Below are 26,403 nucleotides of genomic sequence, written 5' to 3'. Positions count from 1 at the left end.
AAGTTACCACAATACCTTCCACAACTTGCCACATGCATTCAAGTTTCAAGAGTTTATGAAAATTAGCCATCCTACTTTAGGACAAAACACATATTTTAGAAAAAACTTATTAAATTTCAGCCAGCATTCTCACAAAACTTTGAGCATTCTTTAATATTCATTTAAGTTTTATGTCCTTCATTTTACCCTGTGAAGAAAAATAAGCTATTCATTTCAATGTAGGCAAGAACAACTTTTTATGAAAAGACATAGTAATTTTGTAAATCAAGACTTACAATTTTTATCATTGTAAATATCTTATTAACATTTAAACTTACGCATTAATATAAGCACTTGTGTAATTTTTTGCCATTAGAATAGAACTCTTTTTTAAAAAATCATTCTTTTTTAATTTATATTGTTTCAAAAGACAGCCTACTTTCTTTAGATGAGTTTACAGTTCTAAAACTTTCCAAAGTATTTCTACAATCTTATCGAGAGACAGATTTTGGCATTCACACTGTAGGGAGGGAATTTTACTGCTTTTTTTTTTTTTAATTCTGCTTTTCACCCCCTTCACTTCCCCCCTTCCAGGCAGTCGGGTGCACAACAATCAAATAAGAATGTGGCTTATGAGTGGAAGGTGTGGACACACTGGAAATGGGCAATCCACTCCCCCTTTTCCAGCTTTCTGCCAAAATGGGCAGACAGAACTTACTCAAATTCGGCACCCCTCCTAGGGACCCAGCCACCCTGACTGTGGCAGCCTGAACTAACTTGGGTGCGTGGCATGGGCACAGATGGCCTTCGAACCCCGGCAAAGGTGCAGACCAGAGACAAGATAGAAGAGAATGCACAAACATCTAGAATCTGCATTCATTCAGAATAATCTGTTTTGCCCCATAATCATTTCAACCCCTTACCAATGGCAAGGGAGGGTTCCAGCTCAACTGAATTCTACTTTACATAAGCACACAACTCTAAAACTAGCGTTGAGCTGACACAGATAGAAGCACAAAGGTCACTAATCTGACCCACAAGTTCTATATATATATATTTCTCAGCATGGCTGCCCCCACAGCCATCACAAACCTTAGAACACTTAACATTTGGTATAAAGCAAATTCACTCACAGTTCAGCACCATAACAAAAGATTCCAGCTGACCTTTTTCACTGTTTAACTTTCCACCCAGACCAAGCATCACTAGAAATGCTGATCCATAGCCCACATCACCATAGTGAACTCTATGGCTATAAAACCTTCATCTCTGAGTGAAGGTCCCTCACCTCACCTCAGGAAGATCCCAGGGTTCCAGAAATGTCCTGTAACAGCCTTGTAAACTTCCCAATGATCCTCACTTTATCTCACAGAGCAAACCCCAGGTATGCGGAGGTTCCCTCTGCATTTCTGAGGAAGGCCTCTGGGTTCCAGACAAGTCCATGCCCTTAGAGAAAACCCCAGAAGCCCACCGACATTCTGCACCATGCCCTGCAACCCAGAATCATCACCTCCCAAGATTCCCAATGTCCCCATAGATTTCCCACTGCCCAGTAACTTTTGAATTCCCAGAATCAACCTGGGGACCAATGCAACCCACCAAGCAAACCAAGAACGACCCTCCCCCACTTAAACCCCAATTCCACATTTCACAACAACCTTGTTCTCCAAGTGTGTGACTTAGCCACTCCCACTCTCCCCCCACTTGCCGGAGCTGTCCTTCAGCCCTAGAGCTGCCCTGGATTGTTCAAGGGCAGTATCTATGCCCCACCCCCTGCTGCTACGGATTGGCCAGCTTCTTGGTCCGCCTACTCCACCCACATAGATCCCATGCTACAAAAGGTGATGCCCTGGCTGGACCCCTCCCCAGCATGCCCGGTGGTCCCATGAATCAGTCTCTTGCCTCAGCACTGTGTGAGTGGTAGAGACACGGGTCTCTTCCCCACACTTTCTCTGCAACGACCACCTTGCAGCTGCTTCTCCAGTTGCAACCTCCAGTAGCAACTTCTCAGCCATCCCCCACTGCCGGGACCAGCTAACATCACTTTTTTGTGGTTACCTCCTCATTGTCAACCAACCATGAACTCCCAGGTACATCAGAATTATTCTGCCGATGTGGAGGCCTCTGTGAACTGCCCGGTCAACCTGCAGCTCCAGGCTTCCTGCACCTACCTCTCTCTGGTGAGCTTTCTTGGGAGTCCCTTGCCCACGGTTTCGCCAACTACAAATGCCTTCAGACATCTGCGCATGCATGTGCCTTCTTTGTACTGCTGGTTAGTCAGATTGCCTCACTCTGCCTCACGCTGACCATTGTCTCCTCCATCTTTTCCTGCAGGGCTACTACTTGACCACAAGGATGTGGCCTGAAGAGCATTGAACACTTCTTCTGTGTGTTGACGAAGGAGAAGCACGAGGGCACCAAGCATATCTTGGAGATGCAAAACAGGCATGGTGGCCGCACCCTCTTCTAGGACACACAAGTAAATGGTGAGCAGACAGTGGGCTACACCTCCCAGCAGGTCGTGCATGCCACGTTACTTGATTCTGGCCATTTTGGTGCCACGTGGGCTCCTGGGGGATTGAGGTCAGTTTTATGTGGTTTGTTTATAATGGCTGAAGTGGAGATGCTCTTGCAAGACATGGCGTCCAGACAGCTCAATGCTCTTCGGGTTGGTGTAGTTGCAGGAGACTGGGGGTCATGCAAAGACACTTGTAGATCCACTTGTGGGCTACATCCATTCTCCACTCTTTCCTGCCTGGGACTGCTTGGAAATGCATGTAGGAAACACTGAACTTGTTTCTTTTGAATGCACAGAAGCCTTCCAAAGATGAGTGGGGTGATACCCTGGATGCCATGAAAGCTGCCCTTGACCTGGAGAAGTCCCTGAACCAGGCCCTTTTGGATCTGGATGCCCTGGGATCTGCCAACACAGACCCCCATGTAAGTATTCCCCTCCTCCATGGCTACCCAAACTCAGACCTTCCTTGGGATGAACCCTCCACTCTAAGCCTTGACTCCCTTTGATTGTCCAGGGAAATTCCTGCCATGCCTTGCTTCCCACATCTGCCACACTGGTACCTATTGTCTCATATTATGTCTTAGTAGAATTTTTAATTTCTCTTCTATTCCTCAGCTCTCTGACTTCCTGGAGATCCATTTCCTAGATGAGGAGGTGAAACTGATAAAAAGATAGGTGACCACCTGACCAACTTCCGGAGGCTTGCCTTCTGGCAAGCCAGGCTGGTCGAGTATCTCTTTGAAAGGCTCACCATTAAGCACAACAAGGAGCCTAGGGAGACCAGAGGCCGTGGGGGAGGGCTGTATTCCCCCAGCATCCAGGCTTCTGCCTGAGTCCCTCCAGCCAGGAGACATCTTTCTAACTGCCGTCTTGTAGCTCCCTAACAAGCCCTGAACCAAGGGTAAACGATAAAGCTTTTTGCAGCAGGTGGTGATGGTTTGTATGTCTTGTGTGGGGAATTTATAAGGTTTGAACCCTCTCCTGTGGGTGGTGTGCAATAGCCGGTTCTTGCCTAGCTATTTATTACTTCAGGGAGGGTTGAACTAAGTGGGTAGCAGGAAGCAGGCTGAGTGTTTTAAAGTGTAACAGTAACCAGAAAGGGGTCCTGTTTAGTGAGTAATAATGGGGCCAGGCCTCTGCCAAACTCTGAGATACTGTTTCTGATTCAACCCTGGGAAGTAGGTAGTTCTTTCCAGATTATATGGGCACATTGAAGTTACTATGTAAATTACCTATGGTAAGCAAGCACACAAGACTAGCTATGAGGGCAGCTTCCTCCCTCCCCACCCGTGCTTGTAAGAGATCAGGCCTGTCTTGAACATTAGGGTCTTCCCAATGTAAAGCACATACTCCATAGCAAGAACTATTAATCTGAGCATCTGGGAGCTTATGACATACAAGAAGTACTGAGCTGGGGTTTTGGGTCTTAGTTGAGAAAGGAGAGGTCAAAGTAGGGTTCATATTCTCTAAAAGAGAACTGAAGAAGCTTGCAGCATCTTGGGGCAAGCAAACTGCTGTGTCAGCTCTGACCACCACGCCCTTGGTTTTGGTAGAAGAGGAATCGGGAAGTGGCTGATAGGTATCGTTTGCTCAGCACCATGCCCTCTTCTCTATACATGTGATCTGGTTATGGGGGTTCCTGTGTCTGTCACAAGGATGATGACCCAGGACATAAGACCCCTCACTCAGAGCCTCTTGTTCTCTTCATTGATGATGATGTGCTCAGAAATGCACATGTGGCCTAGTGAGGCTAGAACTATAAGGAAAATAGTTTTTCTCTTTTTTCCTGAAAATAGAGCCAAATCAGCGGAGCCCTGAAAAGATTTGTGAAGCCAGTACACCAGGTCTTTCTGCCATGATAGAAATGGCTTACATCTGTGCTGTAGCCACAGATGGCTAAATGGCTACTCTATGGAGCCTCCTTCCTCACACTGCTCCTTCCTGCCAAAGAGAGCTTAAGCCATGTGTTTGTCACTTGCAAGTCCCAAGCAGGCAAAAGAAGCCTTCCATCCTTGAAATAACACTGGAATTCCAAAGAGCAATCCAAATCTCTATAGGACAGCAGGATGAAATGAAGCACTGTGGACCCACGGTTGAGCAAGAGGGGGAGGGTTGGATGATCTGAAACCAAGAGGAGGGAGGGTCTGTAGAGAGGTCCACCAAGCCCCCATGTTTGGCAACACCTGGGGTCCTTAAATATAGATGTATTTTTTTTCCATTTCTGGAGACACACTTCAATCACACCCATCTGCCCTCCCACCCCCATCCCACACTGCAAACCAAGCTGTGCACCAGCACACGTGAGGAGGGCCCTCCCTTCACCAGAGCTTGGAGATGCAAGAACTTTGAGGTGAATGTGGGCGTCTGGAACCCAGTGGGCTGAGCTCTGGATGGGAAGGGGATAGGAGGCAACAGAGTGTAAGGCTCTAGGCTCAGCAGCTGGGCCTAGAACGCAAGTGGCTTCCTGATGGCCTGAGCTGTTAGGGGGAAAGATAACCAGTTCCGTCCTCAGTGGGGGGTTTTCCCTGGATGACACAGGAGTGTGGATGGAGTCACCTGAGTCTGGAGTTGCAGGAGGTTGTTCAGACTCAGTGAAGGAGTAGGGTCTTGTCTAGAAAAGGCCAGAAAGCATTCCTGAGCATTCTCTAGCAGGAATGAGGGACCAAGTGGTTCTGCCACTCCTTGCCTGGCCAAAGTGGGGGTGTGTGGCAATTGGACCTGGGTGGGTACTGGAACTAACAGAGGGGTAGAGGCTGGGAGGAGGAAACCCCCAGCAAACCTGAGAACCCAGGTGGGGCTGGAGCCAAGAACACCTGAGGGCCCTGTGCTAGAGTCTGAGTTCTGGGGTTGAAAAGGAGGACCTCTGCACTCAGGTATCCTAAGTTCCCAAAAATGTCCCATCTCTGGATGTAATGCCCCATTAGTAGAGACATTACAGGGAAGCCAGCACTTGGTGGCTCCCAGGCCAGGCTAACATGGCATGCTCTGCAAGGTCTAGAATTTGCAAGCCACAAAGAGGTCTAGAAGTCCAGCCTGGAAGGCAGCTGGCAGGGTTTACTGAAACCTCTGGCACTGCAGGGCAAATGGCAGATTCCTGGCCTACAGGATGCCGACCAGGCCTGGGGAAGCTCCAGAGCACACATTATGCATTCTGGAACCAGAGGAAGGCATGACGTTGTGGATTCTCTAGGGTGGGGAGTCATGCGCTGTGCTGGGGTTGCTGGAGTGTATGACATTGGGGTTGGGCCATGGACCCCACAGAGTGTTGAGGTGCAGTGGACTTGAGGACCACCGCCGCAGGCATCCTCCCTCCAAGGGGGGATTGTGGGGCAGGGGCCTTAGTTGTACTCCTCACCCAGGGAGCTTGCTGGGCTGAAGTGCTTGCTGGTGCTGCTGAGTGAGCTGGAGGGCACCGTGTCCACTGAGCTGCACTTGCTTCTGCTGCTGGAAAAGGCGCAGGAGGCATGGTGCAGCCACTCTGGGGCACGAATGTTGCACCGGTCCTTGGCTGCCTCCTCTTCCCCATCATAGATCCCACTGTCGTCAGGCAGCCCATCCCAGAGCTCCTCATCCTCGCTCTGGTGCAGGATCGAGTGTTGTGACAGTGAGGGCAAAGGAGGCACCGAGACCAGGTGCTGTTAGCAGTAGCCCAGGGCCTGTGAATGGGTCACTGGCACACAGTGCAAAGTGGAACTCGGGCACTCAACAGCCTGGTCCTGGTCTCCCAATGCCCTCGGGGTCTCCAGGACACCCTCCCACCTCCACCCTCTTTCCCCAATGCCTGGCGCTCCTGATCCCATGTCCACTCAGCATGTCCGCCTCATGGGGCTCATAGGTGAAGTAGTCGGGAAAGGCTTTGGCCAGCGCCATATGGCATGAGGACATGTAGTACTGCGGGGAAGGCAGGGGAGAGGGCATCAGAGGCGCGGTGCCCCCAGGCCCTGGCCACACCCCCTATGCAGATGAGCAGACCCAAAAAAGATTTTTTAGTCCCTTTTATACAGACAGGAAAGGCCAAATTGTCCTTTTGTTTCAGTTCTCAATAGACTTGAATTAGGATATATCTTCCACATCATAGGTAAGCTTTTAGCATGGACTTCAAACATTTTAGATAAGCTTTTAGCCCATTTGGTTTGCATTTCCCCTGAATATTTAGTTTATAGAGTTTGCATTTTTTAATTGTTCCTTGGGACTTGAGTCGTTGCCATGATTACCTAGGGCAGAACTGCAGCCTCTTACTGTCCCACACCCACAAGTCACAGACTGCTTAGGTTATCTCTTAAGAGACAAAGAACCTCCCACCCATAGTCCACATCAAAGCCACTATCATAGGGGCAACTGGCAAAATTTCCCAACGGCCCTCCCTTCAAGTCAGGGCCTGCAATATTGGGGGAAAGGAGGTCACTCACGAATTCCTTTATCTTCCAGAGTGCCCAGTCCCCTCTAGGGTCGAGACCTGCTGTCTAAACTGCATGCTCAAATTACTTTTGCTGCCACAGGGCAATCCACACTGACTTTGGGGCCACAAGACTTTCCAAAATTAGCGCTAACCCTTCCTGTACTGGAGGGATGATGACTGTATTGCCTCAGTGAGACTGGCCAATCCATGGCCATGCAGCTCCCCTTTGAAGATGTGCCTGAAGTATGAGCAGAGGGTAACCCAATATGGATGGCACATGACATTCCTCCAATTATTATTGAAATAAAGCCTACAGCCAGTCCAATAAGCATAAGGCAATAGCCATTTCCACACGAAGCACAAGAAAAGGTCAAGCTACATATTCAGAGATTACTGAATGAGGGCATATTGAGGTTGTGCCAGTCTCCATGGAACACCCCACTCTTCCCAGTTAAAAAGACTGGGATAGAGATTACCAACCAGTCCAGGACTTACAAGCAGTTAATTCAGCAGTAATAACCTTTCATTCTGTGGTTTCTCATCCATACACTCTTCTCAGCTTAATACCCTCATCGGGTATTCTTTTCATGTGTAGATCTTAAGGATTCCTTCTTCTGCATTCGGGTAGCACCCCAGAGCCAGCCAATTTTTGCCTTTACATGGGAAAATCCAAACTCAGGTTAAAGGCAGCAGCTAACATGGATGCGATTGCCTCAAGGATTTAAAAATGCACTCACTATTTTTGGACAAGACCTGGCCACTGATCCCAAATCCTTTGAAGCAGGAAGCCATAACTGTTTTCTCCTCCAATATGTAGATGACCTCATTCTCAGAAGTCCTACCTATCAAGACTGCACTGGTGGAACCCATGCTCTTTTTAAATCATCTACAGCAAAAAGGATATCAGGTGTCTTAAGAAAAAAGCCAAAATCTGCCTACCTCAGGTCATATATCTAGGTTATCAAATAATGCAGGAGCGCTGTGTATTGGGACTTGAAAGAAAGAAAGCAATCTGTAATCTCTCTGAGTCTAATACCCACTGGAAGCTGCCAGAGTTCCTTGGGGCACCTGGATTCTGATGCAATTGGATCCCCAATTTTGGGGTCCCCATGGGCCCTTTATAGGAAGCCATTAAGGGGGGGGGGGATAATGATCCCCTGTTCTTGGAAAGCCAAGAAAGCTGACAGAAAAATGCTTTCACTGCTCTCAAACAAGCTCTAATGGAAGCACCGAGCCTCGGACTTCCAGATCTCACTAAGCCATTCTACCTCTATGTTCACAACGGCCAAAGCATTACTTCAGTTCCTGGCAAAGACCTGTAGTGTATCTATCCAACAAATGCTATTATAAAATAACCATAGGCAAAGGCAAGCTGTGAGGTTAGGCTTGAAGTAACCATAAACAAAGGAAAGATTCATTTAAAATTTACACTTAAATAATAGTTTCAGGCTAAATTCACCCAGCTATAATTTCCATTATTATCTTTCTGCTCTTTTATAATATGAACGCAATTATAAATGATATTAACTCAGTTACAGTTTTCATTATTTTTTTAACCTTAAGGTGAATTGAATACCTTTATTAATTAAGTTACAATAATTTTATTAATATCAATTCTTTGAAGTCCTGCCTTTTCTTAGTAATGGACCAAATTCTCATCTGCAAGTTATGCATTTAATTCAACAGCAAGAGAGTATTGACATTTAAAGATTCATTTTAAACTAACTTTTTACTTTTTCACCATGAATTCTTAGTTGCCAGCAACTGACAAAAGCCAATCATAGATTTTAAAGTGGCATTTCATTCCTTTTTTTTCTTTTCCCTCTGTAGTTTCACAACCCTAAAGTTTCCAGCCAGGCCATTGAAAAGGCTTTCAAGTGATTAGTGGTCTATTGTTTCAAGTCATAGTCTCTTTTCTTCAGATGATTTTACAGTTCTAAAACATTCCAAAGTATTTCTACAGTTTTACAGAAAGAGAGATTTTGGCCTTGACACCCTAGTGAGGGAATTTTACTGCATTTATTGTGATTCTGCTTTTCACACCCTTCATTTCCCCCCTTCCAGGCAGTTGGGTGAACAATAATCAAATAGGAATGAAGCTTATGAGGAGAAGGAGAAGGTGTGGACTCACTGGAAAGGGGCAAGCCGCTCCCTTTCCATCTCTCTGCCAAAAGGGGCAGACAGAACTTACTCAAATTCTGCAACCCTCGTGGGGTCCCAGCCATGCTGACTGAAGCATCTCAAATAAACTTGGGTGCTTGGCTCGGACACAAACAGCTTCCATACCCTGGCAAAGAGACAGACCAGAGACAAGACAGCAGAGCATGCACAAACATCTAGACTCCACAAACATTCAGACTCCTCAGTTTTGCCCATAATCATTTCAATCCCTTACCAATGACAAGGGAGGGTTCCAGCTCAATTAAATTCTACTTTACATAACCACACAACTCTAACACTAGCATTGAGCTGACACAGACAGAAGCACAAAGGTCACTAATCTGACCCACAAGTTCTATGTATATATATTTTCAGCATGGCTGCTCCCACAACCATCATAAACCTTAGAACACTTAACATTTGGTATAAAGCAAATTCATTCACAATTCAGCACCATAACAAAAGATTCCAGCTGACCTTTTTCACTGTTTAACTTTCCACCCGAATCAAGCGTCACTAGAAAAGCCGATCCATAGCCCACATCACCATAGTGAACTCCAAGGCTATAAAACCTTCACCTCTGTGTGTAGGTCCCCCACCCCACCTCAGGGAGTTCCCAGGGTTCCAGAAATGTCCTGTAACAGCCTTGTAAACTACTGAATGATCCTCACTTTATCTCACAGAGCAAACCCCAGGTATTGGGAGGTTCCCTCCACAATTCTGAGGAAGGCCCCCAGGTTCCAGACAAGTCCATGCTATCAGGTACAACCCCAGAAGCCCACCGAATTTCTGCACCACCCCCTGCACCCCAGAATCATCACCTCCCAGGATTCCCAATGTCCCTATAAATCCCCCACCTCCCAGAAACTTTTGACTTCCCAGAATCTCACTGGGGACCCCTGCATCCTACCAAGCAAACCAAGACCCTCCCTCCCCTACTTACACCCCAATTCCCAATTTCACAACAACCTCATTCTCCAGATGTGTGACTTAAACACTCCCACCTTCCCCCACTCACCGAGGCTGCCCTTGAGCCCTCAATCTGTTCTGGATTGGTCACACATGGTGTCTATGCCCCACCCCCTGCTGCCATGTATTGGCTGGCTCCTTGCTCCACCCACCCCACCTACATAGGTTCTGTGCTACAAAAGGCACTTCCCAGGCTGGGCCCCTCCACAGTGTGCCCGGCGTTTCCATGGATCAGTCTCTTGCTTCAATAGTGTGTGAATGGAACAAACTCGGGGACTCTTCCCCACACCTTCTCTGCATTGACCACCTTGCAGTTGCTTCTCCAGTTACAACCTCCAGATCCAACATCTTGGCAATCCCCCACTTCTGAGACCATCTAACACTGCTTTTTTTGTGGTTACCTCCTCATTGTCAACCAACCATGAATTCTCAGATCCATCAGAAATATTCTGCCGATGTGGAGGCCTCTTGGAACCGCCTGGTCAACCAGAAGCTGCAGCCTTCCTACACCTACCTCTCTCTGGTGAGCTTTCCTGGGAGACCCCGCCCCACGTGTCCCCCAACTGTGTGTGCCTTCGGCCCTCTGTGCATGCTCTTGCCTTTTTGTATTGCTGGTTAGTCAGATGGTGGGTCTGCCCGCCTGGCTTTGCCATGCCTCGTGCTGACCATTGCCTCCTCCTACTTTTCCCACAAGGCTACTATTTTGACCATGATGATGTGGGCCTGAAGGTCGTGGACCACTTCTTCCTCGAGTTGGTGATGGAGAAGCACGAGGGCACCGAGCATCTCTTGAAGATTCAAAACTGGTGTGGCGGCCCTGCCCTCTTCCAGGACGTGCAGGTAAATGGCAGGTGGAGAGTGGGCTACACACCCCAGCAGGCCGTGTGCTCCATGTCCCTTGATTCTGGCATTTTGGCACTGCGTGGGTTTCTGGGGGATTGAGTACAGTTTTATGTGTGTTGTTTATGGTGGTTGAAGTGGAGGCGGTCTTGCAAGACATGGCATCCAAACAGCTCCATGCTCTCAGAGGCAGTGTAGTTGCAGGAGACTGGGTTTGTGCAAAGACACTCGCAGATCCACTTGGGGGCTACATCCCTTCTCCACTCTTTCCTGCCTGGGACTCCTGGGAAATGCGTATGGAAAGCACTGAATCTGTTTCTTTCTAATGTACAGAAGCCTTCCAAAGATGAGTGGGGTAATACCCTGGACACCATGGAAGCTGCCCTGGTCCTGGAGAAGTCACTTAACAGGCCCTTTTGGATCTGCATGCCCGGTGACCTGCCAACTCAGACCCCATGTAAATATCCCCCTCCTCCATGGCTTCCCAAACTCAGACCTTCCTTGGGATGAACCTTCCACTCTAAGCCTTGACTCCCTTTGATTGTCCAGGGACATTCCTTGCCGTGCCTCGCTTCCCACATCTGCCACATTGGTACCTATTGTCTCATATCATGTCTTAGTAGAATTTTTCATTTCTCTTCTATTCCTCAGCTTGGTGACTTCCTGGAGAACCATTTCCCAGATGAGGAGGTGAAACTGATAAAAAAGATAGGCGACCACCTGACCAACCTCCGCAGGCTTGCTGGCCTAAAGGCCGGACTGGGCATGTATCTCGTTGAAAGGTTAACCCTCAAGCATGACTAGGAGCCTCTGGATCCCAGAGGATGTGGGGGAGGACTCTATTCCCCCAGCATCCAGGCTTCTGCCTGAGCCCCTCCAGCCAGGAGACATCTTTCTAACTGCCATCTTGTAGCCCTCTAACAAGCCCTGAACCAATCATAAACAATAAAGCTTTTTGCAGCAGGTTGTGACGGTGTGTGTGTCTTGTGTGGGCAAATTATTAGATTTGAACCCTCTCCTGTGGGTGGTGTGCTATAGCCAGTTCTTGCTTAGCTGTTTATTACTCCAGGGAGGGTTGAACTAAGTGGGTAGCAGGAAGCAAGCTGAGTGTTTTATAGTGTAAGAGTAACCAGAAAGGGGTCCTGTTTAATGAGTAATAATGGGGTCAGGCCTCTGCCAAGCTCTGAGATACAGTTTCTGGTTCAACCCTGGGAGGTAGGTAGTTCTTTCCAGATTATATGGGCACATTGAAGTTACTATGTAAATTAACTACAGTAAGCAAGCACACAAGACTAGCTATGAGGGCAGCTTGCTCCCTCTCCACCCAGACTTGTAAGAGATCAGGCCTGTCTTGAACATTCAGGTCTTCCCAATGTAAAGCACATACTTGGTAGCAAAAACTGATTTGAGCAGCTGGGGGCTTATGATGTACAAGATGTTCTGAGCTGGGGTTTTGGGTCTTAGTTGAGATAGGAGAGGCGAAAGTAGGGTTCATATTCTCTAAAAGAGAACTGAAGAAGCTTGCAGCATCTTGGGGCAACAAGAAAACTACTGTGGCAGCTCTGACCCCCATGCCTTTGGTTTTTGGTAGATGAGGAATCGGGAAGTGGTTATCGTTTGCTCAGCACCATGTCCTCTTGCTCTCTGTACATATGATCTGGTTGTGGGGGCTCCTGTGTCAATCACAAGGATGATGACCCACTCCGTGCCACTCCATGGCATGGATGTTGTGCTGGTCCTTGGTGGCCTCCTCATCCACATCGTAGTGCTCGGCATCATTGGGTAGCCCATCCTGGGGCTCCTCCTCGTCCTCGCTCTGGTGCAGGCTCAAGCATCGTGACAGTGAGGACGACAGAGGCACCGAGGCGGGGCATAGATAGTGGTAGCCCTGGGCCTGCGAACGGGATGCAGGTAGCCAGGACCCCTCCTGACCCCATCCCTGCCCCCCAGCACCCGTAGATCCAGAGACTGCATCCACTCACCATATCTGCCTGGTGCGGCTCATAGTTGAAGTGGTACGGAAAGGCCTTGGCCAGCGCCATGTGGCAAGTGGACATGTACTACTGCATGGAAGGCAGGGGAGAGGACATCGGGGGTGCAGCTTCAGACCCCACCACCAGGCCCTGGCCACACCCCCTATGCAGATGATCAGATCCAAACTATATTTTTGAGTCCCTTTTATACAGAGAGGAAAGGCAAGGTGGTCCATTTGTTTCAGTTCTCAATAGGCTTGAATTAGCATGTATCTTCCACATCTTAGGTATGTTTTTATCATCCCACACCCACAAGACACAGACAGCTTAGGTTATCTCTTAAGAGATAAAGAGCCTCCCACCCATAGCCCACATTATTCCCCCCTTATGCCAAAGTTTAACTTGCTAAGCTTTAGCATAAATAATTTTGGAGCTATGAGGTGGATGGCTGTTTGTTGTTTTGAGTGCTTAGTTTACTTACCAATTTTCAGTGTAGCATTGAGGAGCCTGTTACTAGATATTTAGAAGTTTTCACTCCGGACAGTAGAATTTTAGGGCAGTGGCCCCCCTGCAGTCATCTCCAGGCCACTGGCGCCTACGTAGATTTTCAGTCAGGCTGTAGGTTCATCTAATTATTTTGTTTTATCCTTAAAGTGTTTACAACTTTAATCTTAAAGGGGTGCTGAGAGGAGATGATCTCTTTTCTGTAACTGCTTCCTCCTGGCCATGGGCTGTAGTCATTGCCTAACAAGGTGTAAAACTCTTATTTTATTTTAAATGGAGGAAGATGGATCAGGCCTTTGGTATGAAGTTGGATGAAGTTTTCATATAGTTAATAAGATGTTCACTCAGAGAAAACAACTCAATTAAAATTTGGAATACCCGTTTTTAAAAGAGGACATTGGATTACAGAGGTAGACAAGGTTAGGTGCTTATAAAGATGGAACTCCTTTTTAAAAGCTGGTGGGAAAGGTATATATATATTTTTTTTCAGTTATTTATTTTTAGAGAGGAATTGCAATAGATACTTACCTTTGTTTGAAGACACATTTCAAGCTGTTTAGTGATTGGCACTCATGTGCTCTGTCAGATGCTCCTGGTGAACTGGCACCCTTTGGGCTGTTGGTTTCATTCAGGATTAGTACACCAAGTTGGAAATTTTCTTAGTTTTCAGCTGTGGGACTGATCAGAACTACAGAAAAAAAGTTTTTTTTTTACATTTTTCTTCTAAGTGTACAATTTCTGGTAATTTTGACTTGTTCAATAGGAGGCTCATTATTTGTAAGCAAGCCTCAATTTTGTTACACAGTAGAGTACAGTAGAATATCGCAAGTTGAGTGAGCCTGGCTGAGACTGTCACTTTATTTTATAGACATGTTTATTGACTGTTTAGAAAATGAATTTACTAGGAATTTAACATGTCTAATATACTTTTGTACTTGATCCACAATACAAAAATAACGTTATAATTAATAGGCATATATTTAGTACAGGATAAAAGTACAACAATTAATATTAATTAATGAATTACTTACTGCAAAGGATTCGAGCTGCAATTAAGAGTTTTAATTTTCAGGTTTGTAATATGTTACATGTTATCCCTCTATGGAAGCATGCCATAATGCCAATCGTGTTTAAGTTTTACTTACAGTATTTTTGTATCCTGGCTCCACTTAGCATGTTCTTCACAGTGAACAAGTCGCAGCATTGTTGATTTTAGAGGGAGTTTCCAGTATTCTACTAGTCTGGTGCATAGTGCTCCCTGGCACTATGGAACAGTGACAATCTAGAGGCAATATCCATTGTACACTTAGCTGTACCAAGTCATCATTGGCTGCTGCAGGAGTTGGAAAGTGCAACATAGTTTCCATAGACTTCAGGAGCAGAACCAGAGGCTGATATAGCAAATATTTCTAATTGAGGGGTCAGTGAACAGCCTATCCAATAAGTCACACGGAGAGGCAACCTGCAATGTGTTCAAGGCCTGGTTTGAATGCACAAAAGAGTCTGACAATGTTCAATTTTATTCCTTGTTTTCCTATATTTTAAACAATTTAATGCAACACTCATATATCAAATGACTGTTTACTTATATAATTTTACCATGAAGATAATAGTAAGTATTTTACTTTAGCAATAGAGAGAAAAAACTATTTTTCATTGTTAAAATGAAAACAGAAGATTCCCAATAGAATCAAGATAGCTTTTTATTACCCTTCTCTTAAATATGCACCTTGTGATGGCCTTTAGACAGGTTTTCTTACCACAAATTTATTTTATGCAACTAATACCAATCCAAGATTTTAGTTAACAATGAATTTTAGGACTAGAACTATTTTAATGTGTGTAGTTTGGAAGATGTTTTAGAAACTTTTTATACTTGACTATAACCACAATGACTAGTTACTATACATTTAAATAAACTTATTAAATTATAATTACTAACTAAAGAAATTTACTTTATTTCTTTAAGAGAGTATATTTACAATCTCTTTTCTTTAGCTTAATTTTATTAACATGAACTTAAATTTTTATTACTCTAAAGATGTTGTACATATAATGTTAATTTATTTTATAAGTTAACTATAGGAGATTACACTAAAGCTAAATAAAATTGAAACCATTATAGTTTATGCAAGGAATGTTTTCTTTTTTCCTTACAGGAAGCTAAAAACTTCTTTTCTTTGTTCAAGTTATGAAAATGGGCTGAAGGGGGCAAGATGGCGGCTGAGTGAACATCCCTGTTAGAGTCTTCTGCAGGGAATCGGCTGGGCGGCGTTGGAGACTCTTTGGGACCGGATTGTTTCGGGATTTTTGCTGGTCCGGAGGTGTCTGGACATCGATTTGGAGGGAAGGTAACAGAGAGGATTCGTCTGTGAAATATACATGGAGATCCCAGCTACCTGTAGAGGATTCCCTCCTTGGGTAGGCGGAGACGAGGCATCTAGCCCCGCTCGGTGGGGCTGAGCCAGGCCGGGCCTCAGCGGCGGACGCCGGAGCCGGGCCGCGCTGCGCCGGCGGTGAGCGGGGCCGGGCGGGGCCGAGCCAGGCCGAGCCGGGCCGCGGTAGCGTTTGGAGCCGGGCAGGGCCGGTGCAGGCCCCGGCTGCGGGCCGCGGTAGCGTTTGGAGCCGGGCGGGGCCGGTGCAGGCCCCGGCTGCGGGCCGCGGTAGCGCTTGGAGCCGGGCGGGGCCGGTGCAGGCCCCGGCTGTGGGCCGCGGTAGCGCTTGGAGCCGGGCGGGGCCGGTGCAGGCCCCGGCTGCGGGCCGCGGTAGCGCTTGGAGCCGGGCGGGGCCGGTGCAGGCCCCGGCTGCGGGCCGCGGTAGCGCTTGGAGCCGGGCGGGGCCGGTGCAGGCCCCGGCTGCGGGCCGCGGTAGCGCTTGGAGCCGGGCGGGGCCGGTGCAGGCCCCGGCTGCGGGCCGCGGTAGCGTTTGGAGCCGGGCGGGCCCGGGTCAGGCCGCGGCGGGTACGGAGCCGGGCAGGGCCGGTCCAGGCCGCGGTGGCGGGAGGTGGACGCCAGAGCCGGCTGGGCTGCTGTAGCGAGTGGAGCTGGGCGGAGCCAGGCCAGGCCAAGGCGGCGTGAGGAGCCGGGCAGAGCCGGTCCAAGCCTCCGCGGCGGGCGGAGCCGGGCCTGCGGAGGGGTTTCTGTTTTTTTTGTTTGTTTGTTTGTTTGTTTTTTGTTTTTTGTTTTTTTTAATTTATTTTACTTAATTTTTTTTTTTTTTTTTTTGAGCATCTGCAGTACTGGGGAGTTCGTGGGCCCTGGGCGGCCTATTGGGGGTTTGTGGGAAGGGAGGTGCTTGCAGACCCATTTGGGCAGACAGACGGGGGGTTTTAGGGCAAAGCGGGGGGAAGTTGTTGTTTTAGATAGTGTTGCAATTGTGACACGTGTGTACCTGTATCTCTCTTCTCCCTATCCGTTCCCCACCGTTTGCCCATCCTCTTTTTCTTTCTTCCTTTCTTCTTGCCTTTCTTTTTTCTTTATTATAATTAGTTTTTTTTTTTTTCGGTTTTCTCTTTCCCTCTTGTCCCTCATCTTCCACTTATTTTTACTTTAATTCAAGTATACAATAGGTGCTACAGGGAACACCTCACATTTGCTGGGTTTTCCCATCCTCCACTGCCTCATTTCTGTGTGAACTGATTTAGGCTACCTACACTATCCCCCTTCCCCTGCATCTTGATATCCACTATCATCTACTGTCTCTCCTATATTCCACCCCCCACCTCCCGTTCTTTGATCCACAAAGTGTCTAACTCTTAATTTCTAATACCTTTGTTCTGTTTTCTGTCTATTATCCACTCTTGAAACTATTACCTTTCTTTTCTTTTTCCCTCTCTCATGAAAACAATAGCTGTGTAGTTCATACCATATTCCTCCCAAATTCAGTCATCAACTTCATAAAAGGTACTCTACCTACAGCTATAACTCTATACAATCTACATGAATCTAACCTCCATCCTTCCAGATCTCATATTCCTGCTTTATTAACATACATCACCAATACAACTTTACACTTTTCCCTTGCTTACACAATTGCCTTTCCCCAACACTAATACTTTCCTCTAAAGTGAACTTAACCAACAACAAGTAACTAGAATAAGAAGAAAAAAGTGACAAAGAAAAGATATAACACCTGTGCAAAAATAACAACTAATTAACCTCCAAGAGCAGACAAAGAAGCTAAGGAACTGATTAAATTCGTCAAAATAAAGAGATGACCAGAAAGCAACAAAAATCTATGAACCAAACCAATAATCAGGAAAACATGGCTGAATCCAATCAACAAACCAATAATCACGAAGGGGAGCAAAACTTGGCACAAGCAATGAAAGATCTCAGAACATTTATCACCGACAAATTTGATGCAGTAATGAAAGAGGTTAACAACATGAAGACATCACTTGGAGGGGAAATTGCAGACATACGCAAAAACATAACAGATATGATGGGAATGAACACCACAGTTCAAGAAATCAAAAATACACTTGCAGCAAATATCAGCAGACTAGAAGAGACAGAGCAGAGAATTAGTGATGTGGAAGACAGTACATCAGAAATCAAACAGATAGTAGAAGGGGTCAATAAGAAGATAGAAAAAATCCAATTAGGATTTAGGGACCTGAATGACAATGCAAAACGCTCAAACATACGTATTATAGGCATTCCAGAAGGTGAAGAGAAGGGAAAGGGGTCAGAAAGAGTGTTGCAGGAAATAATGGCTGAAAACTTCCCAAATCTACTGAAAGAGACAGATGTACATATCCAAGAAGCACAGCGCACTCCACAAGTCATAAACCCCAACAGGCCCACCCCAAGACATATACTTGTCAAATTATCCAATGCTCAAGACAAAGAGAAAATCCTAAAAGCAGCAAGAGAAAAGAAAACCATCACATACAAGGGAAGCTCAATTAGATTAAGTGCTGATTTCTCTTCTGAAACCATGGAGGCAAGAAAACAGTGGTATGATATAGTCAAGGTACTAAAGGAAAGAAATTTCCAACCAAGAATACTTTATCCAGCTAAACTAGCATTCAAATATGATGGAGAGTTCAAAATATTTGCAGACAAACAGAAACTGAAAGAGTATACCAACAAGAAACCTCCCCTTCAAGAAATTCTAAAGGGAGTGCTGCAGGAAGAAAGGAAAAAACAGGAAAGGCAAAGTTGGAGGAGAGTATAAGACCAACAACAACAACAAAAAAGACAAAAAAAATATATACAAACAAAATATGACAAACACAAATCCAATCAAAGTATGGCTAACACAAATAATTCCTTGATAGTAATAACACTGAATGTCAACGGATTAAACTCACCTATCAAAAGATTCAGACTGGGACATTGGATAAGGAAATATGACCCATCCATATGCTGTCTACAAGAGACACATCTTAGACCCAGAGACGCATGGAGATTGAAAGTGAAAGGCTGGAAAACAATCATACAAGCTAACAATAACCAAAAAAAGGCAGGAGTAGCTATATTAATATCAGACAAAATAGACTTTAAATGTGAAACAATTGTGAGAGACAAAGAAGGATACTACATTTTAGTCAAAGGGAAAATCTGTCAAGAAGATCGAACAATCATAAATATCTATGCCCCTAACAAGGGTGCCTCTAAATACGTCAGGCAAACGCTGGAAAAACTAAGTGAAAGAATAGATACATCTACAATTATAGTGGGGGATTTTAATACACCACTATCAACTCTGGACAGAACATCTCAAAAGAGAATCACCAAAGAAACAAAACATCTGAATAGTATATTAGAGGAGCTCGATCTAATAGACATATATAGATCGCTACACCCAAACACAGCAGGATATACATTTTTCTCAAGCGCACATGGAACATTCTCCAAGATAGATCATATGCTAGGCCACAAAGAAAGGCTGAACGAATTCAGAAAGATTGAAATCATACAAAATATTATCTCTGACCACAGTGGAGTCAAGCTGGAGATTTGCAAGGGAAAGAAGCCCAGATTTCACACCACGATTTGGAAATTAAACAACACACTCTTAGAAAAACAGTGGGTCAAAGAGGAAATCTCAAAAGAAATCAATGACTACGTTGAAACAAATGATAATGATAATACAACATACCAAAATTTATGGGATGCAGCAAAAGCAGTACTGAGAGGGAAGTTTATAGCCATAAATTCATATATCAAAAAAGAAGAAAGAGCAAAAATTGAAGAACTAACTGCACATTTGAAGGAATTAGAAAAACAACAACAAAGTAACCCAACAGGAAGAAGAAGGAAGGAAATAACAAAGATAAGAGCAGAACTAAATGAAATAGAAAATAAGAAAGCACTTGAACAGATAAACAAGACCAAGAGCTGGTTTTTTGAGAAGATTAACAAAATTGACAAACCTTTAGCAACACTAACAAAGAAAAAAAGAGAGAAGATGCAAATACACAAAATAAGAAATGAGAAAGGTGATATCACCACTGACCCCACAGAAATAAAGACTATCATAAGAGGATATTTTGAAAAACTATATTCCAACAAAAATGACAATCTAGAGGAAATGGACAAATTCCTAGAAACACATAAACAGCCCATATTGACAAAAGAAGAAATTGATGATCTTAACAAACCAATCACAAGCAGAGAGATAGAATCAGTTATTAAAAATCTCCCAACTAAGAAGAGCCCAGGGCCAGATGGCTTCACAGGTGAATTCTATAAAACATTCCGGAAAGAACTGACACCAATCCTGCTGAAACTATTCCAAACCATCGAAACAGAAAGAACATTACCCAACTCCTTCTATGATGCCAACATTACCCTAGTACCAAAGCCAAACAAAGACATCACAAGAAAGGAAAATTACAGACCAATTTCTCTAATGAACCTAGACGCAAAAATACTTAACAAAATACTTGCTAATCGTATTCAACAACACATTAAACGAATTATACACCACGACCAAGTGGGATTCATCCCAGGTATGCAAGGATGGTTCAACATAAGAAAATCAATCAACGTAATACACCATATAAACAGATTGAAGGAAAAAAATCACATGATTATATCTATTGATGCAGAAAAAGCATTTGACAAAATACAGCACCCTTTCTTGATAAAAACACTCCAAATGATTGGAATACAAGGAAATTTTTTGAACATGATAAAGAGTATATATGAAAAACCTAAAGCCAATATTGTTTACAATGGAGAAATCCTAGACTCCTTCCCTCTAAACTCAGGAACAAGACAAGGATGCCCACTGTCGCCGCTCCTATTTAACATTGTCTTAGAAGTACTTGCTCGAGCACTGAGGCAAGAACCAGAAATAAAAGGCATTCAAATTGGAAAGGAAGAAGTCAAAATTTCATTATTTGCAGATGACATGATCCTATACATAGAAAACCCTGAGAGATCTACAACGAAGATTCTAGAACTCATAAATGAGTTTAGTAAAGTCGCAGGTTATAAGATCAATGCGCAAAAATCAGTAGCATTTCTGTACACCAATAATGAGCAAGATCAGGAGGAAATCAAGAAACAAATACCATTCACAATAGTAAATAAAAAAATCAAATACTTAGGAATAAATTTAACTAAAGAGGTAAAGAACTTATACACTGAGAACTATACAAGATTGTTCAAGGAAATCAAAGAAGACCTAAATAAATGGAAGACTATTCCTTGTTCATGGATAGGAAGACTGAACATTATTAAGATGTCTATCCTACCAAAATTGATCTACACATTCAATGCAATCCCAATAAAAATCAATGAAGCCTTCTTTAAGGAACTAGAAAAACTAACTATGAAATTTATTTGGAAAGGAAAGAGACCCCGAATAGCCAAAGACATACTGAAAAAGAAAAACGAAATTGGAGGAATCACACTACGTGACTTCAAAACATACTATAAAGCTACGGTGGTGAAAACAGCATGGTATTGGCATAAGGAGAGACATATAGACCAATGGAATCGAATTGAAAGCTCTGATATAGAACCTCACATATACAACCACATAATATTCGATAAAGCCACCAAACCCTCTCAACTGGGAGAGAGTGGCCTATTCAACAAATGGTGTCTGGAGAACTGGATAGCCATATGTAGAAGAATGAAAGAGGATTACCATCTCACACCTTATACAAAGATCAACTCAAGATGGATCAAAGACCTAAATATAAGAGCCAAGACCATAAAAACCTTAGAAAGCAGTGTAGGGAAACATCTACAGGACCTTGTAATAGGTAATGGATTTATGAATATCTCACCAAAAGCACGAGCAGCAAAAGAACTAATAGATAAATGGGACTTCCTCAAAATTAAAGCCTTCTGCACCTCAAAGGAGTTTGTCAAGAAAGTAAAAAGGGAGCCCACACAGTGGGAGAAAATATTTGGCAATCATATATCTGATAAGAAACTTATAACTTGCATATATAAAGAACTCCTACATCTTGAAAATAAAAAGATAAACAATCCATTTAAAAAATGGGAAAAAGACTTAAACAGACACTTCTCCGAAGAAGAAATACAAATGGCAAGAAAGCACATGAAAAAATGTTCCAAATCTCTAGCTATCAGGGAAATGCAAATCAAAACCACAATGAGATACCATCTTACACCCATAAGATTGGCAGCTATGAATAAAACAGAAGAATACAAGTGCTGGAGAGGATGTGAAGGAAGGGGAACACTCATCCACTGCTGGTGGGAATGCAGAAGGATCCAACCATTCTGGAGAACAGTATGGCGGTTTCTCAAAAAACTAGCCATAGATTTGCCATATGACCCAGCAATACCACTGCTGGGAATATACCCAGCAGAACTGAAAACAAGAACACAAACCAATATATGTACACCAATGTTCATAGCAGCATTGTTCACTATTGCCAAAAGTTGGAATCAACCCAAATGCCCATCAACAGACGAGTGGATCAATAAAATGTGGTATATACACACAATGGAATACTACTCAGCTGTAAGAACAAACACACTACAAACACATGTGATAACATGGATGAATCTTGAGAACCTTATGTTGAGTGAAGCAACCCAGACATTGAAGGACAAATACTACATGACCTCAATGATATGAAATAAACAAGCTGCCCTAGATAGCAAGAGACTGAACGATAGGCTTGCAGGAAATCGGAGGGTGGAGGAAGGATATGAGCCGATGTCTGCAGGGGTGGAATTTAAGACGAGATGGTGGTAAGTATGAACACAAAGAAGAGATAAAAGGGGGGCAAGGGTTTGCCTTTGCTTGGGGCTTTGCGGGTTTGAGGGTGGCTGGGGAGGGACGGGTGGGTAACGTTGCCCAAAAGTGGGGGGAGGGAGGGGTAGCATACGAACCAGGAGAGGGTCAGGTGTTGGTGGAGAGTAAAATGCCGAGAAAATCATATCAAAATATAATAAAGAGGGTTACCTGTTTAGAATGCTCGGAGGGGAGGGTCTGATGCAGGACGGGCTCCTGGGGAATGTCTAAATGCTCATTCTGCCAGAGTGGGTGACACCATGGGGTAGAAACCCAAGTAGTGAGAGTGGGGGTGGACCCACATCCTGGGGAGGACTAATGCCATCCAATAGAGGGAACTGTATCCCTCGAGAGAAAGGGTGGCTCCCAGGGCATTGGGGCAGTTGAGCAAGTTAGGCCCTGAACACTATTCCATCTATCTCTGGAAGTGGCTCCTCAGGAAACGGAGGTTGGCTATCACTGAGGGCACCAAGGTGGAAGGGAAAATGGCGTTAAATGTGTGGAACCAAAGTAAATGGGGGGTAAGAGAGGAGTTTCTTGAGAGTACACAAGGATGGATATAAAACATGTAATATTACACCATAACATATAGGAGATGACAGACTGATAATGTAAACCATAATGTAAAACATAGGATAACTAAAAATGTAAAGAACTGTGTATCCTAAAGTATGCACCATAATGTAAGCACAGATGTCACCTTGTTAGAAAGCTAATGTCTCAGACTCTGTACATCACTTTAAGTAAATATGATATGAATAGGGCGTAAGAGTATCACTGTGGAAGGGAAAAGGTTTTCTGGTGGATGTGTGGGAGTGCTGTATATTATATATATACATTGCTGTGGTCTAGGACTCCTGTGAAGAAAAGCTGAATAATTAGGGGGGGGGGGGGGGGAAATAGGATGTGGAATTTTTTCAAGTCAACATTCTTTATCTAAGTTCTTTATCTAACTTTATCCAAGTTCTTTATCTATCCTTTAAACTCATCGCTATATGCCATTCCCTAGTAAGGGACCATGACATTATATTGGGCTTCAAATTTCGGGGAGTTCTGGATCACAGAGTGTTTCAACAATGGCAATGGAGGGATACTGGTATGGGATACCAATGACAGGTGATATATGACTGACAGGGAGCTGTACAGAACATATGTCCAGGGTGCATGGTAATGTTTGGATATACTCATAGTGGCAACAATTAAAAACCACAGTAGGGGGGGTACTGGGTTCCTGGCCAGTGGTGCTCTGTCGTGGTCCCTAGGGGAGCAGCGACAGTCTCCCAGGTACAGTGGTGGGGACCGGGAGGGAGTGAGGGTTCAACAGTGAGCCCCTGATACTAATGACTATGCTTGTGAGCTGATAAACCCAAAATAAGAACAAGGCCTAGAGCAACTTTGTGCCTGGGAATTTCCTTCTGTCAGCCTTCATGTTACTCAAATGTGGCCAGTCTCGAAGCCAAACTCAGCATGTAAATGCAATGCCTTCCCCCCAGCGTGGGACATGACACCTGGGGATGAGCCTCCCTGGCAACGAGGGACCACTATCAACTACCAACTGATGATGCAACTGGAAAATGACCTTATACGGAAGGTTCAATGCGGATCAGCAGAATATCCATGTCTACATAAAATACCATGACTTTAAAATGCTGTTTGACCTAAAGTAAGGGGGAAATGGAAAGGAGAAATGAGTTTATATGGCTACGAGTTTCTAAAAAAGAGTCTGGAGGCTGGCAGAAGGTTTGCCCTCAGGCACAACTGAGCAGAGTCAGAGAGACAGATAAAGCAGATACAACCCCCAGATATTGGTTCCTTTGAGGGCTAAAGAGACCCATGGGAGTTATGGTCATGGCCGATGGGGTTAACTACCAGGGCAGATGGCCCCTCTTTGGAAATGGTGTTTATGTGTGATGAATCTGGACTCAGATGGGATCTCCCTTCATAAGACTTTCATGCTAATGTGCTGGAGGTGCAGTTAATGTTGGGGTTTAAGATATATTTAGGGGATTTGAATCTCTGGACTGACAATGTGACAGCCAGATCCTGAGCCTCAACAGACTCCAGCACCTACAATCTGATTTATTGGACTTACCACACTCAGCTAAGATGGAGGTGAAGAAGGACAACCACCACACCATGGAGCCTAGAGTGATTACAACTGAAAATGGGAGGATTGCATCCAGCATCCAGGTGGAATCTGAGCCTCCTCTTGACATAAAGGTGCAATGGACACAACCAATCCAGTGTCCACATAGAAGAGGTGGCATTGGATTGGGAAAAGTGGACATAATGGACAAAGGGTATGGGGAAAGGCAGGAAGAGATGAGAGGTGGAGGCGTCTTCGGGACATGGAGCTGCCCTGGATGGTGCTTCAGAGGTAATCACCGGACATTGTAAATCCTCACAGGGCCTACTTGATGGAATAGAGGAGAGTATGGGCCATGATGTGAACCAATGTATATGAGGTGCAGAGGTGCCCAAAGATGTACTTACCAAATCCAATGGATGTGTCATGATGATGGGAACGAGTGTTGTTGGGGGGGGGGAGAGGGGGGGTGGGGGGGTGGGGTTGAATGGGACCTCACATATATATTTTTAATGTAATATTATTACAAAGTCAATAAAAAATAAAAAAATTAAAAAATAAAAAAAATATAATAGCATAGAAAAAAAAAAAAGTTATGAAAATGAATAATTTTTAAAAGCATGCTGACTACCAGGTTTTAAAACACATTAGACAATTGCTTAATTTGTTTAATCATAATCCAGGAAAGATCTCTCCATAGTTTTGATTGACTTTTCTTTACTTACTGAAATTTGTTAACAGGGCCACCTTTCATTTTGTTGGAAAGAAATCTTCTGGACGAAACTAAGGCTCACCCGACTGTGGCGAAGAAAAGTATTTCTTTTCATTCTTGCAAGAAGGAGCACACAACCAGAAAACATGGCCTGCACCCCGAACAAAGGGAAAAGACACAATTTATACCCCTAAACCTAACACACAAGCTCTTCTTCTGTTTCTCTATAGATTGTATACTTCAGAAGTTACAGCCTGTCTGAGAAGATCTAAATTCCCCATGCAAAAGTTAGTGATTTAAACGTTTCCTTTATCACATTTCAACCATTTTAGTTTTTACCTGCTCCCCTTTGTCAAATAAGGAATGGAGTTTAGTGCTGCATTGGTATTGACTTAGCTCTTTCTTGGGCATCCTTTTATTGCCTATAGGACTGGCTTAAGCTGGTTTCCTTTGTTGCTGTTTAACCCAGGAGTGGGAGACTGAGGCAGTAGGCTGCCAGGTTACATTCATCAATATTTCCTTCTTTTATGTGAAAACTAAACTAATTTTTGTTTTTTTACAATTTGTGGCTGACAAAAGGTTTAAACTGGGAAATTACTTGGCACACTGATTCTTATTTTTGTAGCCTAGTAGATAGGTTTAATCTGCCATACCTAGTCTTGCCTTCAAAGCTCTTGCAAAGAGGAGACCCTTTCTCCATAGTTCTTATAATCAGATTTCTATATTACCTTTTCATCTTGCTTAGTTTAATTTGGGCTCCAAGAATATTTATTTACATATATAACTGCATATTTAATTTTTAACAATTGGAATAGAGGTCTTTTAAGAATTTTCCTTTGTATTTGATACTATCATCTTGATGCATGAAGACATACACTGAGCAAATGGGCAGATACAAATAGTTAGACACAGAAACTCAACTCATTAATGTGACTTATAATTTGCATTATTTTATATACTGCTGTGCTGAATTTGGGTTTCAGAAATATATATTACTTTATAACTACATATTTAGCCTCAACAATTTGA

At 44.2% G+C, this 26,403-nt stretch overlaps 2 pseudogenes; both read left to right on the top strand.

The window, feature by feature from the left end:
- The first annotated feature begins 2,057 nt into the window (after positions 1–2,057).
- On the top strand, positions 2,058–3,330 carry LOC101413273 (ferritin light chain-like; annotated as a pseudogene).
- Positions 3,331–10,446: 7,116 nt separating this feature from the next.
- Positions 10,447–11,669, top strand: LOC101411977 (ferritin light chain-like; annotated as a pseudogene).
- The last annotated feature ends 14,734 nt before the right edge of the window (positions 11,670–26,403 follow it).

Source organism: Dasypus novemcinctus, unplaced genomic scaffold (assembly GCF_030445035.2).
Source record: "Dasypus novemcinctus isolate mDasNov1 unplaced genomic scaffold, mDasNov1.1.hap2 scaffold_106, whole genome shotgun sequence".
Lineage (NCBI taxonomy): Eukaryota > Metazoa > Chordata > Mammalia > Cingulata > Dasypodidae > Dasypus > Dasypus novemcinctus.
The sequence above is the reverse complement of the archived record's forward strand: the minus strand, read 5'-3'. Positions and strand labels throughout refer to the sequence as shown.